This window comes from Dendrobates tinctorius, unplaced genomic scaffold, assembly GCF_039654945.1.
Source record: "Dendrobates tinctorius isolate UK_male_01 unplaced genomic scaffold, ASM3965494v1 ptg000651l, whole genome shotgun sequence".
Lineage (NCBI taxonomy): Eukaryota > Metazoa > Chordata > Amphibia > Anura > Dendrobatidae > Dendrobates > Dendrobates tinctorius.
The window spans coordinates 85069-99710 of record NW_027362302.1 but is presented as its reverse complement, the minus strand read 5'-3'; positions in this window follow the sequence as shown (position 1 = coordinate 99710).

Below are 14642 nucleotides of genomic sequence, written 5' to 3'. Positions count from 1 at the left end.
TGTCTTTGGAGGTGGAGCTGAGAACGCAGAGCTCCATTATTGTCAGACAGTCCCATAGACAATGAATGCAGTGGAGGATAAGCCTGCGCACCTCTGCTCCATTCAAGAATGGGATGGATCTAGGACACTTGTGCACCGAGCTCTGGAGACCGTGTCATGGAGATTATTACCTGATGTTTTCTAGCACGTGGACGGGTCAGAAATGTCACACAGTGAACGGCCGCCCTCGCCGGTCTCTTGTCTGAGGACTCAGAGACTAAAAGCTTTTTGGTCCCATCCCATAGATCAGTGCACAGCCTGCTGGTGCTGGTGGTGAAGCTCCCACGGGGCAGCATGGTGACACTGGGACTTTCAGCTCTGACCAAGAACAATGAGATTCCTCCTCTCAGACCCATCTCCGAAAATGAAATCAGTGACCACAAGGGAACCTGCTCCTCCTTCTCATGACCTGTCGGTGGGCACTGATAGACGTATTGATGACCTGGCCATCAGGTAATGCTATGGTGGCTCAGTGGATAGCTCGATTACCTTTTAACGCTTGGGTCCTTAGTTCTACTCTGACTGAGGTCGGAGTAATTCCTCCTCTCAGGTCTTCTTTAGAGATTGCACATGGAGCTGCTCTAGTTTTTCCTGATCTTCCCATTGGAGCTGCGAGTCATCAATGATTTTGCCGGTGCTTCTCTTGTGAGCAGCACGGTGGCTCAGTGGAAAGTACCGGTGATCTGCAGCATGGGAGTCCAGGGTTCAAATCCTACCATGGATGGCATCTGCAAGGAGCTTGTATGTTCTCCCTGACTGAGCTGCCACCCATGCTCCATAGACATACAGTGGTGGTGTTACCTGTATTCTGAGGGTTGGAGGAACATTTGCATCTAGGGACATGAGGGGGCCAAAATTTTACTAAGTCCAAAAACTCCTTTTCACAGCTCAGGCACCGCTGAGCCGCATATATACAAGACAACTTCTTGTATCAGGACACTCATCCAATAAGGACTGACACCACTCAGGCTACTTGCCCAATAAAGGGGGCAGGCAAGCAGCCCTCCTGGATGCTGCACAGGTAACACCACCACTGTATGTCTTTGGAGCATGGGTGGCAGCTCAGTCAGGGAGAACATACAAGCGCCTTGCAGATGTCGTCCATGGTGGGATTTGAACCCTGGACTCCCATGCTGCAGATCACCAGCACTTTCCACTGAGCCACCGTGCTGCTCACAAGAGAACCACCGGCAAAATCATTGATGACTCACAGCTCCAATGGGAAGATCAGGAAAAACTAGAGCAGCTCCATGTGCAATCTCTAAAGAAGACCTGAGAGGAGGAATTACTCCGACCTCAGTCAGAGTAGAACTAAGGACCCAAGCGTTAAAAGGTGATCGAGCTTACCACTGAGCTGAGTGGGTCCTTAGTTTTGTTTTGGCTATTGATGACCTGGCCATCAGGTAATGCTATGGTGGCTCAGTGGATAGCTCGATCACCTTTTAATGCTTGGGTCCTTAGTTCTACTCTGACGGAGGTCGGAGTAATTCCTCCTCTCAGGTCTTCTTTAGAGATTGCACATGGAGCTGCTCTAGTTTTTCCTGATCTTCCCATTGGAGCTGTGAGTCATCAATGATTTTGCCGGTGGTTCTCTTGTGAGCAGCACGGTGGCTCAGTGGAAAGTGCTGGTGATCTGCAGCATGGGAGTCCAGGGTTCAAATCCCACCATGGATGACATCTGCAAGGAGCCTGTATGTTCTCCCTGACTGAGCTGCCACCCATTCTCCAAAGACATACAGTGGTGGTGTTACCTGTGCAGCATCCAGGAGGGCTGCTTGCCTGCCCCCTTCATTGGGCAAGTAGCCTGAGTGTTGTCAGTCCTTATTGGATGAATGTCCTGATACATGAAATTGTCTTGTATATATGCGGCTCAGCGGTGCCTGAGCTGTGAAAAGGAGTTTTTGGACTTAGTAAAATTTTGGCCCCCTCATGTCCCTAAATGCAAATGTTCCTCCAACCCTCAGAATACAGGTAACACCACCACTGGCCCCTACCTGTATGTCTATGGAGCATGGGTGGCAGCTCAGTCAGGGAGAACATACAAGCTCCTTGCAGATGTCATCCATGGTGGGATTTGAACCCTGGACTCCCATGCTGCAGATCACCAGCACTTTACACTGAGCCACCGTGCTGCTCACAAGAGAACCACCGGCAACATCATTGGTGACTCGCAGCTCCAATGGGAAGATCAGGAAAAACTAGAGCAGCTCCATGTGCAATTTCTAAAGAACAACAGAGAGGAGGAATTACTCCAACCTCAGTCAGAGTAGAACCAAGAACCCAAGCAGTGAAAGGTAAGGGAGCTAACCACTGAGCCACCATAGCATTACCTGATGGCCAGGTCATCAATATGTCTATCAGTGCCCACCGACAGGTCATGAGAAGGAAGAGCAGGTTCCCTTGTGGTCAGTGATTTCATTTTCAGAGATGGGTCTGAGAGGAGGAATCTCATTGACCTCAGTCAGACATGAACTAAGGACCTGAGTGTAGGACGGCAATGGAGTTATCCACTGAGCCACTGTGCTGCCTGAGAGTTTACTTCGGGCCAGATCATCAGTAGGACTCTCAGCAGTTATGGGAAGGTCAGAAAACTAGTGCAGGTCCCATTACAATCACTGACTACAATTTCTAAAATACACCTGAGAGGAGGAATCTCATTGACCTCAGTCAGAGGTGAACCCAGGACACGATCATCAGACAGCATCAGTGCTAACCACTGGGCCCTCGTGCTGCCTGAGCACTGACCTCTGGGTAAGTCATCAATATGACTCCCGCCACCTATGGGAAGGTCAGGAAGAATAGACATAGCTGCCCGACACATCTAACCAATCTGTTCAATGTGAGGTGGAAAACAGGTCCGGACTGGCCATCTGGTAATTCTGGCAAATGCCGGAAGGGCCTGTCTGGTCGTGGGCCGCCTTGTCTGCTTCGTTGTTCTCATGACAGCCATACTGCTAAGAGTTGTGATGGAGCAATAAGTCGCTGACGCCGTCTCTTACCCCAGCAGGTGTCATTAGAAATATTGGTCTTGTAGTAAATCTTGCTTTCCTCCATCCAGGGTAACATTAGTGATATCTCCCATCTGGGTCAGGTGGGATTTCAGATGCCAGGACTGAATCTCAGCCACAGTCCGTACCCTGTTGCCACACAGATCTGGTGGAGGGGCCTGTGTTGCTGCACAGATCTGGTGGAGGGGCCTGTGTTGCCACACAGATCTGGTGGAGGGGCCTGTGTTGCCACACAGATCTGGTGGAGGGGCCTGTGTTGCTGCACAGATCTGGTGGAGGAACCTGTGTTGCTGCACAGATCTGGTGGAGGGGCCTGTGTTGCTGCACAGATCTGGTGGAGGGGCCTGTGTTGCCGCTCTGATCTGGTGGAGGGGCATGTGTTGCTGCACAGATCTGGTGGAGGGGCCTGTGTTGCCGCTCTGATCTGGTGGAGGGGCATGTGTTGCCGCACAGATCTGGTGGAGGGGCCTGTGTTGCCGCTCTGATCTGGTGGAGGGGCATGTGTTGCCGCACAGATCTGGTGGAGGGGCCTGTGTTGCCGCTCTGATCTGGTGGAGGGGCATGTGTTGCCGCACAGATCTGGTGGAGGGGCATGTGTTGCACAGATCTGGTAGAGGGGCCTGTGTTGCCGCACAGATCTGGTGGAGGAACCTGTGTTGCCGCTCTGATCTGGTGGAGGGGCATGTGTTGCTGCACAGATCTGGTGGAGGGGCCTGTGTTGCCGCTCTGATCTGGTGGAGGGGCATGTGTTGCCGCACAGATCTGGTGGAGGGGCCTGTGTTGCCGCTCTGATCTGGTGGAGGGGCATGTGTTGCCGCACAGATCTGGTGGAGGGGCATGTGTTGCACAGATCTGGTAGAGGGGCCTGTGTTGCCGCACAAATCTGGTGGAGGAACCTGTGTTGCCGCTCTGATCTGGTGGAGGGGCATGTGTTGCTGCACAGATCTGGTGGAGGAACCTGTGTTGCCGCTCTGATCTGGTGGAGGGGCATGTGTTGCCGCTCTGATCTGGTGGAGGGGCATGTGTTGCCGCACAGGTCTTGTGGAGGGGCCTGTGTTGCCGCTCTGATCTGGTGGAGGGGCATGTGTTGCCGCTCTGATCTGGTGGAGGGGCATGTGTTGCTGCACAGATCTGGTGGAGGGGCATGTGTTGCCGCTCTGATCTGGTGGAGGGGCCTGTGTTGCTGCACAGATCTGGTGGAGGGGCCCGTGTTGCTGCACAGATCTGGTGGAGAGGCCCGTGTTGCCGCTCTGATCTGGTGGATGGGCCTGTGTTGCTGCACAGATCTGGTGGAGGGGCCTGTGTTGCTGCACAGATCTGGTGGAGGGGCCTGTGTTGCTGCACAGATCTGGTGGAGGGGCCTGTGTTGCCGCTCTGATCTGGTGGAGGGGCCTGTGTTGCTGCACAGATCTGGTGGAGGGGCCTGTGTTGCTGCACAGATCTGGTGGAGGGGAATGTGTTGCCGCTATGATCTGGTGGAGGGGCATGTGTTGCCGCTCTGATCTGGTGGAGGGGCCTGTGTTGCTGCACAGATCTGGTGGAGGGGCATGTGTTGCTGCACAGATCTGGTGGAGGGGCCTGTGTTGCTGCACAGATCTGGTGGAGGGGCATGTGTTGCCGCTCTGATCTGGTGGAGGGGCATGTGTTGCCGCTCTGATCTGGTGGAGGGGCCTGTGTTGCTGCACAGATCTGGTGGAGGGGCATGTGTTGCCGCTCTGATCTGGTGGAGGGGCCTGTGTTGCTGCATAGATCTGGTGGAGGGGCATGTGTTGCTGCACAGATCTGGTGGAGGGGCATGTGTTGCTGCACAGATATGGTGGAGGGGCCTGTGTTGCTGCACAGATATGGTGGAGGGGCATGTGTTGCTGCACAGATCTGGTGGAGGGGCCTGTGTTGCTGCACAGATCTGGTGGAGGGGCATGTGTTGCTGCACAGATATGGTGGAGGGGCCTGTGTTGCTGCACAGATATGGTGGAGGGGCATGTGTTGCTGCACAGATATGGTGGAGGGGCCTGTGTTGCTGCACAGATATGGTGGAGGGGCATGTGTTGCTGCACAGATATGGTGGAGGGGCATGTGTTGCTGCACAGATCTGGTGGAGGGGCATGTGTTGCCGCCTGTTCTTGGGCATATGTTTTTGTATCAAACTGACCTCAGTTCCTCTCTGGCAGGAATCCCCCATCACAGGGCGGACGCAGGCGTAGACCCTGGACCCTGAGCGTTGTGCATCAGACCAGAAGAATGCGCTGGGGTGTGAGCGCCAGTCCTGGACTCATGGGGGCGCCACTCCTAAACTGAGGAAATCCACAGCAACGATCTCTCAAGAGAGGGCGAAAAATGTAAAGGGCTAAACACTTAAAGCAACTTCCACCGCCTGTGCCTAAGGTGAAGGTGTGTGTCAGTGGTCACAGCGGATCTGGCATTCTGCTCATGAAGCAGGAGGCTCAGGATGAACAGGATTATAGTTTGGGGGCAGAAATAATGGAGGACGCAGAGAGCTGATAAATGGCGCACGGCGAAGACTCATCCGTCCTGTGGAGCCAGGATTTCCTGGAGATTACGGTTATTTCTGGTGATATCGTCCGCAGCGATAAATGAAGGACCCCGTCCTCCGGCTCCGCACCACGGATATCATTGGGGTCCGAACTCGGCTCCGCAGGAAATTCCACACTGCGGAGAAATCATCGCCACATTGACTGCCACAGACCCGGGCAGAGGCACCCAGCTTTCTCAGGCTCCTGAATGATACAGAACATGGCAGATACTATTGGGGCTAATCTGTCTCAGGGGTCTGTATGTGACCGCTGATAGAGGAAGCATTACTGCAGCCTCATACCCCCCTGCCCCCGGTGTGCTCGGTAGCCTCATACCCCCTGCCCCCGGTGTGCTGCGGTAGCCTCATGCCCCCGGTGTGCTCGGTAGCCTCATGCCCCCCTGCCCCCGGTGTGCTCGGTAGCCTCATACTCCCTGCCCCCGGTGTGCTCGGTGCTGCGGTAGCCTCATACCCCCTGCCCCCGGTGTGCTCGGTGCTGCGGTAGCCTCATACCCCCTACCCCCGGTGTGCTCGGTAGCCTCATACCCCCTGCCCCCGGTGTGCTCGGTAGCCTCATACCCCCTGCCCCCGGTGTGCTCGGTAGCCTCATACTCCCTGCCCCCGGTGTGCTCGGTGCTGCGGTAGCCTCATACCCCCTGCCCCCGGTGTGCTCGGTGCTGCGGTAGCCTCATACCCCCTACCCCCGGTGTGCTCGGTAGCCTCATACCCCCTGCCCCCGGTGTGCTCGGTAGCCTCATACCCCCTGCCCCCGGTGTGCTCGGTAGCCTCATACCCCCTGCCCCCGGTGTGCTCGGTAGCCTCATACCCCCTGCCCCCGGTGTGCTCGGTGCTGCGGTAGCCTCATACCCCCTGCCCCCGGTGTGCTCGGTAGCCTCATACCCCCTGCCCCCGGTGTGCTCGGTGCTGTGGTAGCCTCATACCCCCTGCCCCCGGTGTGCTCGGTGCTGCGGCAGCCTCATACCCCCTGCCCCCGGTGTGCTCGGTGCTGCGGCAGCCTCATACCCCCTGCCCCCGGTGTGCTCGGTGCTGCGGTAGCCTCATACCCCCTGCCCCCGGTGTGCCCGGTGCTGCGGCAGCCTCATACCCCCTGCCCCCGGTGTGCTCGGTGCTGCGGCAGCCTCATACCCCCTGCCCCCGGTTGCTCGGTGCTGCGGTAGCCTCATACCCCCTGCCCCCGGTGTGCCCGGTGCTGCGGCAGCCTCATACCCCCTGCCCCCGGTGTGCTCGGTGCTGCGGCAGCCTCATACCCCCTGCCCCCGGTGTGCTCGGTGCTGCGGTAGCCTCATACCCCCTGCCCCCGGTGTGCCCGGTGCTGTGGTAGCCTCATACCCCCTGCCCCCGGTTGCTCGGTGCTGTGGTAGCCTCATACCCCCTGCCCCCGGTGTGCCCGGTGCTGTGGTAGCCTCATACCCCCTGCCCCCGGTGTGCCCGGTGCTGTGGTAGCCTCATACCCCCTGCCCCCGGTTGCTCGGTGCTGTGGTAGCCTCATACCCCCTGCCCCCGGTTGCTCGGTGCTGTGGTAGCCTCATACCCCCTGCCCCCGGTTGCCTCATACCCCCTGCCCCCGGTTGCTCGGTAGCCTCATACCCCCTGCCCCCGGTGTGCCCGGTGCTGCGGCAGCCTCATACCCCCTGCCCCCGGTTGCTCGGTAGCCTCATACCCCCTGCCCCCGGTGTGCCCGGTGCTGTGGTAGCCTCATACCCCCTGCCCCCGGTTGCTCGGTAGCCTCATACCCCCTGCCCCCGGTGTGCCCGGTGCTGTGGTAGCCTCATACCCCCTGCCCCCGGTGTGCCCGGTGCTGTGGTAGCCTCATACCCCCTGCCCCCGGTTGCTCGGTGCTGTGGTAGCCTCATACCCCCTGCCCCCGGTTGCTCGGTGCTGTGGTAGCCTCATACCCCCTGCCCCCGGTTGCCTCATACCCCCTGCCCCCGGTTGCTCGGTAGCCTCATACCCCCTGCCCCCGGTGTGCCCGGTGCTGCGGCAGCCTCATACCCCCTGCCCCCGGTTGCTCGGTAGCCTCATACCCCCTGCCCCCGGTGTGCCCGGTGCTGTGGTAGCCTCATACCCCCTGCCCCCGGTGTGCCCGGTGCTGTGGTAGCCTCATACCCCCTGCCCCCGGTTGCTCGGTGCTGTGGTAGCCTCATACCCCCTGCCCCCGGTTGCTCGGTGCTGTGGTAGCCTCATACCCCCTGCCCCCGGTTGCTCGGTGCTGTGGTAGCCTCATACCCCCTGCCCCCGGTTGCTCGGTAGCCTCATACCCCCTGCCCCCGGTGTGCCCGGTGCTGTGGTAGCCTCATACCCCCTGCCCCCGGTGTGCCCGGTGCTGTGGTAGCCTCATACCCCCTGCCCCCGGTGTGCTCGGTAGCCTCATACCCCCTGCCCCCGGTGTGCCCGGTGCTGTGGTAGCCTCATACCCCCTGCCCCCGGTGTGCTCGGTAGCCTCATACCCCCTGCCCCCGGTGTGCCCGGTGCTGTGGTAGCCTCATACCCCCTGCCCCCGGTTGCTCGGTAGCCTCATACCCCCTGCCCCCGGTGTGCTCGGCGCTGCGGCCGTACCCCGTGTCGTAACTGTAGCTCACATGTTTCCTGGGGACACGGAAGACGCTGAATCATGGAACTTCTTATTCCCTTTTATGGAGATTTCACGGCTGCCGCCGACACAAAGGGTTAACTGCAACTGCGGAACATAAAAGAACCAAACCTGCAGGATGTGACTTCACCATCCAAGCTGCCGCTACCTAATATGGCGAAAAAAATCCTTCCAGAGAACAAGAAGCAGCACGGACGCCATGACACCAGTGTGACCAGAGACCTATCATCCCCCAACATCTGACAATGCCGGAGCTGCTGTCATCCGCCACCACTGGCAGCCACACTCCCGGGCAATATGGCTGGTAGCCATTGTGCTAGTGCCTGCAGATCAGAGCACACTCAGTGGTGACAAGGTACCAAACCGTGGGGATATCGCCATATAGCATCCACCTAATACCGCCATATAGCATCCACCTAATACCGCTATACAGTATTCACCTAATACCGCTAAATAGTGTCCACATAATAGCGCCATATAGCATCCACCTAATACCGCCATATAGCATCCACCTAATACCGCCATATAGCATCCACCTAATACCGCCATATAGCATCCACCTAATACCGCCATATAGCATCCACCTAATACCGCCATATAGTATTCACCTAATACCGCTATACAGTATTCACCTAATACCACCATACAGTATTCACCTAATACCGCCATACAGTATTCACCTAATACCGCCAAATAGTGTCCACATAATACAGCCACATAGAATCAACATAATACCATCTATAGCAAAGCCAGGTAGGACAGGGTTAAGTACTAGCTCTGCAGGTCCTGATTAGATGCACCTGATGAGCTTTTTACTATCACCAGGGTCTGTGGTCACTAGAGGTCAGTCTGCTGGATGGAGCAGAGTGGAGTGTGCTGCTGGCGAGTGACCAGCCAATATGTGAGCTGTAGATGGAGAGAGACGTGCCGGGGTCTCTATGAATGGAGACTGCACGGGGCAGCTAGGAAAGCTGAGCAGTCTGTGTGCTGGAGCTGCAGAGTGATGAGTGGAAGCTGCAGCCTTGTTCAGTGTGAACTGTGCCTGGAGATGAACACTTCTGTTTGGCGCTGAAAGCTGCTGGAGCTGAAGGTGACACCGAGACTGGTGGTGGTGGTCGGGGAATCGGCCTCTTCTGTGAAGTTTGCTTTGGGGGGAGCCGCACTGACATATGCGCTGCTGAATGAGCTGAAGATTAGCCGCGATACCTTTGTGCCCAGAAGAGGCTGTTTTGGGTTTTGAATCCATCTGAGGTTTATGAAAGCAATGAAACTGCACCTGCTTGGACCAAACCGCATTGCCTGTGTGAACACTGCCTAATGCCTACACAAGCACAGCATATAGTGTCCACATATTACCGCCAAATAGTGTCCACACCGTACCAACATGTAATGTCTACAGAATATCGCTGTCCGGTGGCAATATTATATCCCCTGAGTGTGCCTACATTATTCCACCTGATTGTGAGCATACATGAATAGTGCCATGCGGTACTCACATAGTACTGCCATAGTGTGCACAAATGTTTGCGCTGGAGCATGGGTTCAGTAGGAGCTGGCATGTAATAGTGCTATTATATACAGTGCACACATCCTAGTAATATACTCTGGCACATAGTGACACTGGGATAATTAACCCTTGGATCCAGGGCAGATAAAAACCAGCGCACAGAAGGGTCACTGTAATGAACTAGTCACAATGCTGACATCTAGTGATGAGAAATAATATTACACTGAACAAAAAAGTGACACCTGCGAGACAACAGCATCCCCTATAATAATTATAATCTCTGTATATAATCAGCACATTCTCCAGCACTGCACAATTCAGGAAAAACAAGAACACTCAGACATTAAAGAGTAACATCTCAATCTACAGACACAAGAAATCAACTGGTTGTCAGGGGTAGTAGAAATGCATGAGACGACACAGAAATGTCCTGGAAACAAGAGAGGAAGATGCAAGTCTTACATTACTAGCAGAACCAAGACCATATGTAAGGTGATAGAAGATGTAGGGTGCCGGGCGGTGCATCACTGTGGAGAGGACGGGTAGGTGGTAGACAGAGATGAGGAGGAGATGTAGGGTGGTGTAGCACTGTGGAGAGGATGGGTAGGTGGTAGACAGAGATGAGGAGGAGATGTAGGGTGGTGCAGCACTGTGGAGAGGATGGGTAGGGGGTAGACAGAGATGAGGAGATGTAAGGCAGTGCAGCACTGTGGAGAGGACGGGTAGGTGGTAGATAGAGATGAGGAGGAGATGTAGGGTGGTGCAGCACTGTGGAGAGGATGGGTAGGTGGTAGACAGAGATGAGGAGGAGATGTAGGGCGGTGCAGCACTGTGGAGAGGACGGGTAGGTGGTAGATAGAGATGAGGAGATGTAGGGCGGTGCAGCACTGTGGAGAGGACGGGTAGGTGGTAGACAGAGATGAGGAGGAGATGTAGGGCGGTGCAGCACTGTGGGGAGGACGGGTAGGTGGTAGACAGAGATGAGGAGATGTAGGGCGGTGCAGCACTGTGGAGAGGACGGGTAGGTGGTAGACAGAGATGAGGAGGAGATGTAGGGTGGTGCAGCACATAGGGAGGCCGCTGATGTCACAGCGCACAGTGAGGCCGCTGATGTCACCATACATAGGGAGGCCGCTGATGTCACAGCGCACAGTGAGGCCGCTGATGTCACCATACATAGTGAGGCCGCTGATGTCACCGTGCACAGTGAGGCCGCTGATGTCACCATGCACAGTGAGGCCGCTGATGTCACCGCGCACAGTGAGGCTGCTGATGTCACCGTACATAGTGAGGCCGCCGATGTTACCGTCCATAGTGAGGCCGCCGATGTCACCATGCACAGTGAGGCCGCCGATGTCACCGTGCACAGTGAGGCCGCTGATGTCACCGTGCACAGTGAGGCCGCTGATGTCACCGCGCACAGTGAGGCCGCTGATGTCACCATACATAGGGAGGCCACTGATGTCACAGCGCACAGTGAGGCCGCTGATGTCACCATACATAGGGAGGCCGCTGATGTCACAGCGCACAGTGAGGCCGCTGATGTCACCATACATAGGGAGGCCGCTGATGTCACAGCGCACAGTGAGGCCGCTGATGTCACCGCGCACAGTGAGGCCGCTGATGTCACCACGCACAGTGAGGCCGCTGATGTCACCGCGCACAGTGAGGCCGCTGATGTCACTGCGCACAGTGAGGCCGTTGATGTCACTGCGCACAGTGAGGCCGCTGATATCACCGCGCACAGTGAGGCCGCTGATGTCACCGCGCACAGTGAGGCCGCTGATGTCACCGCGCACAGTGAGGCCGCTGATGTCACCGCACACAGTGAGGCCGCTCACATCCAGTCACTGGAGGTTCTGGGCATGAAAGTGGCCAAATCTCCCATTCTGATTGGGTAATTGGTGTTTTTGGCTGTTTGCCCACTTTGATGCCCCTTTTTGTGCCAGTTTTATCAGTGGCAGGAGACATTTGCTCCCAACCCTGGTCCCCCATGTTATAGAAAGTCAAACCCCCCAACTGCTACACTCAGAAACCCCTCTAATCTTATTAATATTCCCTGCATGCCATCTGTCTCTCTTAATTGTGCCCTTTGGAATTCTCGCTCAGTGTGTAACAAACTCTCCTTCATCCATGACTTCTTCCTAACTCTCTTAACCTCTTGGCTCTTACTGAAACCTGGATCCAGCAGTCAGACACTACTGCTGCTGCTGCTCTTTCATACGGGGGGCTACACTTCTCTCATACCCCAAGATCAGACAATAGAGCTGGTGGAGGCGTTGGTCTGCTCCTATCATCAAAATGTACCTTTCAGGTTATCCCTCAACTACCCTCACTAGTCTTCCCTTCTTTTGAGGTCCATGCCGTCAGACTCTACACCCCCTTCTCCATGCAAGTGGCGGTGGTGTATCGTCCTCCCGGCCCCTCCCATCAGTTCCTGGATCATTTTGCCACTTGGCTTCCACATTTTCTCCTGTGACATCCCTACCCTCATCATGGGAGATTTCAACATCCCCATTGCTCTTCCCCTCTCACCATCTGCTACTCACCTTTTATCTCTAACCTCCTCATTTGGCCTTTTGCAGCTTACTAATTCTCCAACGCATGAAGACGGGAACTCCCTCGACTTGGTCTTATCTCGGCTTTGTGCAGTGGATGATTTCACAAACTCCCCTCTCCCGCTCTCTGATCACAACCTTCTTTCATTCTCTATCAAGAACTGCCAGGCTGCTCAGGTCACCCCCAGTGTCCGGACTTATAGAAGCATACAGGCCATTAACACCCAGAAACTTATGAAGAACTTGCAGTCTTCATTGGCCCCTATCTCCTCCCTCTCCTGTCCTGATTCTGCACTGAAGCATTACAATGAAACACTTCAAAGTGCCCTGGATGAATTTGCTCCTCCTATACATAGAACACCACAACGCAGACGGCGACAACCCTGGCACACGGTGCAAACACGTTTCCTGCAGCGGTGCTCCAGGTGCGCCGAACGTCTGTGGAGAAAATCCAACCTACCCGAAGATTTCATCCATTATAAGTTTATGCTCAGAACATACAACACTGCCCTTCACCTCTCCAAACAAACCTATTTCACCACCCTCATCACCTCACTGTCCAATAACCCGAAACGTCTCTTTGACACTTTTCATTCTCTACTCAATCCAAGAGTACAGGCCCCAACCACGGAGCTCCGAGCTGACGATCTGGCCAATTACTTCAAAGAAAAAATTGACCAGATTCTACAGGAAATTATCTCCCAATCCCCTCATACCATGCACTGTCCTCCCTCCCCCACTGCATCTAACTCACTCTCTGATTTTGAACCAGTCACAGAAGAAGTAAGCAGGCTCCTTGCATCTTCTCGCCCAACCACTTGCACCAGTGACCCATTTCCGTCACATCTCCTCCAGTCCCTTTCCCCTGCTGTCACCCCAAACCTAACTAAAATATTTAACCTCTCTCTCTTCTGGTATCTTTCCCTCCTCATTTAAGCATGCCATCATACATCCACTACTTAAAAAACCATCCCTCGACCAAAACTGTGCCGCTAACTATAGACCTGTCTCTAATCTTCCCTTCATCTATAAACTCCTGGAACGCCTGGTCCACTCCTGTCTGATCCGCTATCTCTCTGATAACTCTCTTCTCGACCCTCTCCAATCCGGTTTCCGCTCTTTACATTCTACTGAAACTGCCCTCACTAAAGTCTCTAATGATCTGCTAACAGCTAAATCTAATGGTCACTACTCCATGCTAATTCTCTTGGATCTCTCTGCAGCATTCGACACTGTGGATCATCAGCTCCTCCTCACTATGCTCCGTTCCATTGGCCTCAAGGACACCGTTCTCTCCTGGTTCTCCTCCTATCTCTCTGACCGCTCCTTTACTGTATCTTTTGCCGGTTCCTCCTCCTCTCACCTTCCCCTTACTGTTGGGGTTCCTCAAGGATCGGTTCTAGGCCCCCTCCTCTTCTCCTTGTACACTGCCCCTATTGGTCAAACAATCAGTAGATTTTGTTTCCAGTACCATCTCTATGCTGATGACACCCAATTATACGCTTCTTCTCCTGACATCACGCCAGCCTTTCTAGAAAACACCGGCGATTGTCTAAACGCTGCGTCTAACATCATGTCCTCACTATATCTGAAACTGAACCTGTCAAAGACTGAACTCCTGGTGTTTCCTCCCGCTACTAATGTACCTATACCCAACATTGCCATTTCTGTGTGTGGTTCCACTATTACTCCCCAGCAACATGCCCGCTGTCTTGGGGTCATACTTGATTCCGAGCTTTCCTTTGCCCCCCACATTCGATCACTGGCTCGCTCTTGTCATCTGCACCTCAAAAACATTTCTAGAATTCGACCTTTTCTTACTTTTGACTCTGCAAAAACTCTTACTGTTTCTCTTATTCATTCTCGTCTCGACTATTGTAACTCTCTTCTAATCGGTCTCCCTCTTACCAAACTCTCCCCTCTCCAATCTGTCTTGAATGCTGCAGCCAGGATCATATTCCTCACCAATCGTTACACCGATGCCTCTACCTTGTGCCAGTCATTACACTGGCTACCCATCCACTCCAGAATTCAGTATAAACTTATTACCCTCACCCACAAAGCCCTCCATGGCTCAGCACCACCCTACATCTCCTCCCTTGTTTCAGTATACCACCCTACCCGCACCCTCCGTTCTGCTGATGACCTGAGGTTAGCATCCTCAATAGTCAGAACCTCCCACTCCCGTCTCCAAGACTTTACACGTGCCGCGCCAATTCTTTGGAATGCACTTCCCAGGTCAATACGATTAGTCCCCAATCCCTACGATTTTAAGCGTGCCCTGAAAACACATTTATTCAGACTGGCCTATCGCCTCAGCACATTAACCTAATCTATCCCTGTGTGGCACTGCCAAAAGTTTTACCATAACCAGGTTCCCCGCATC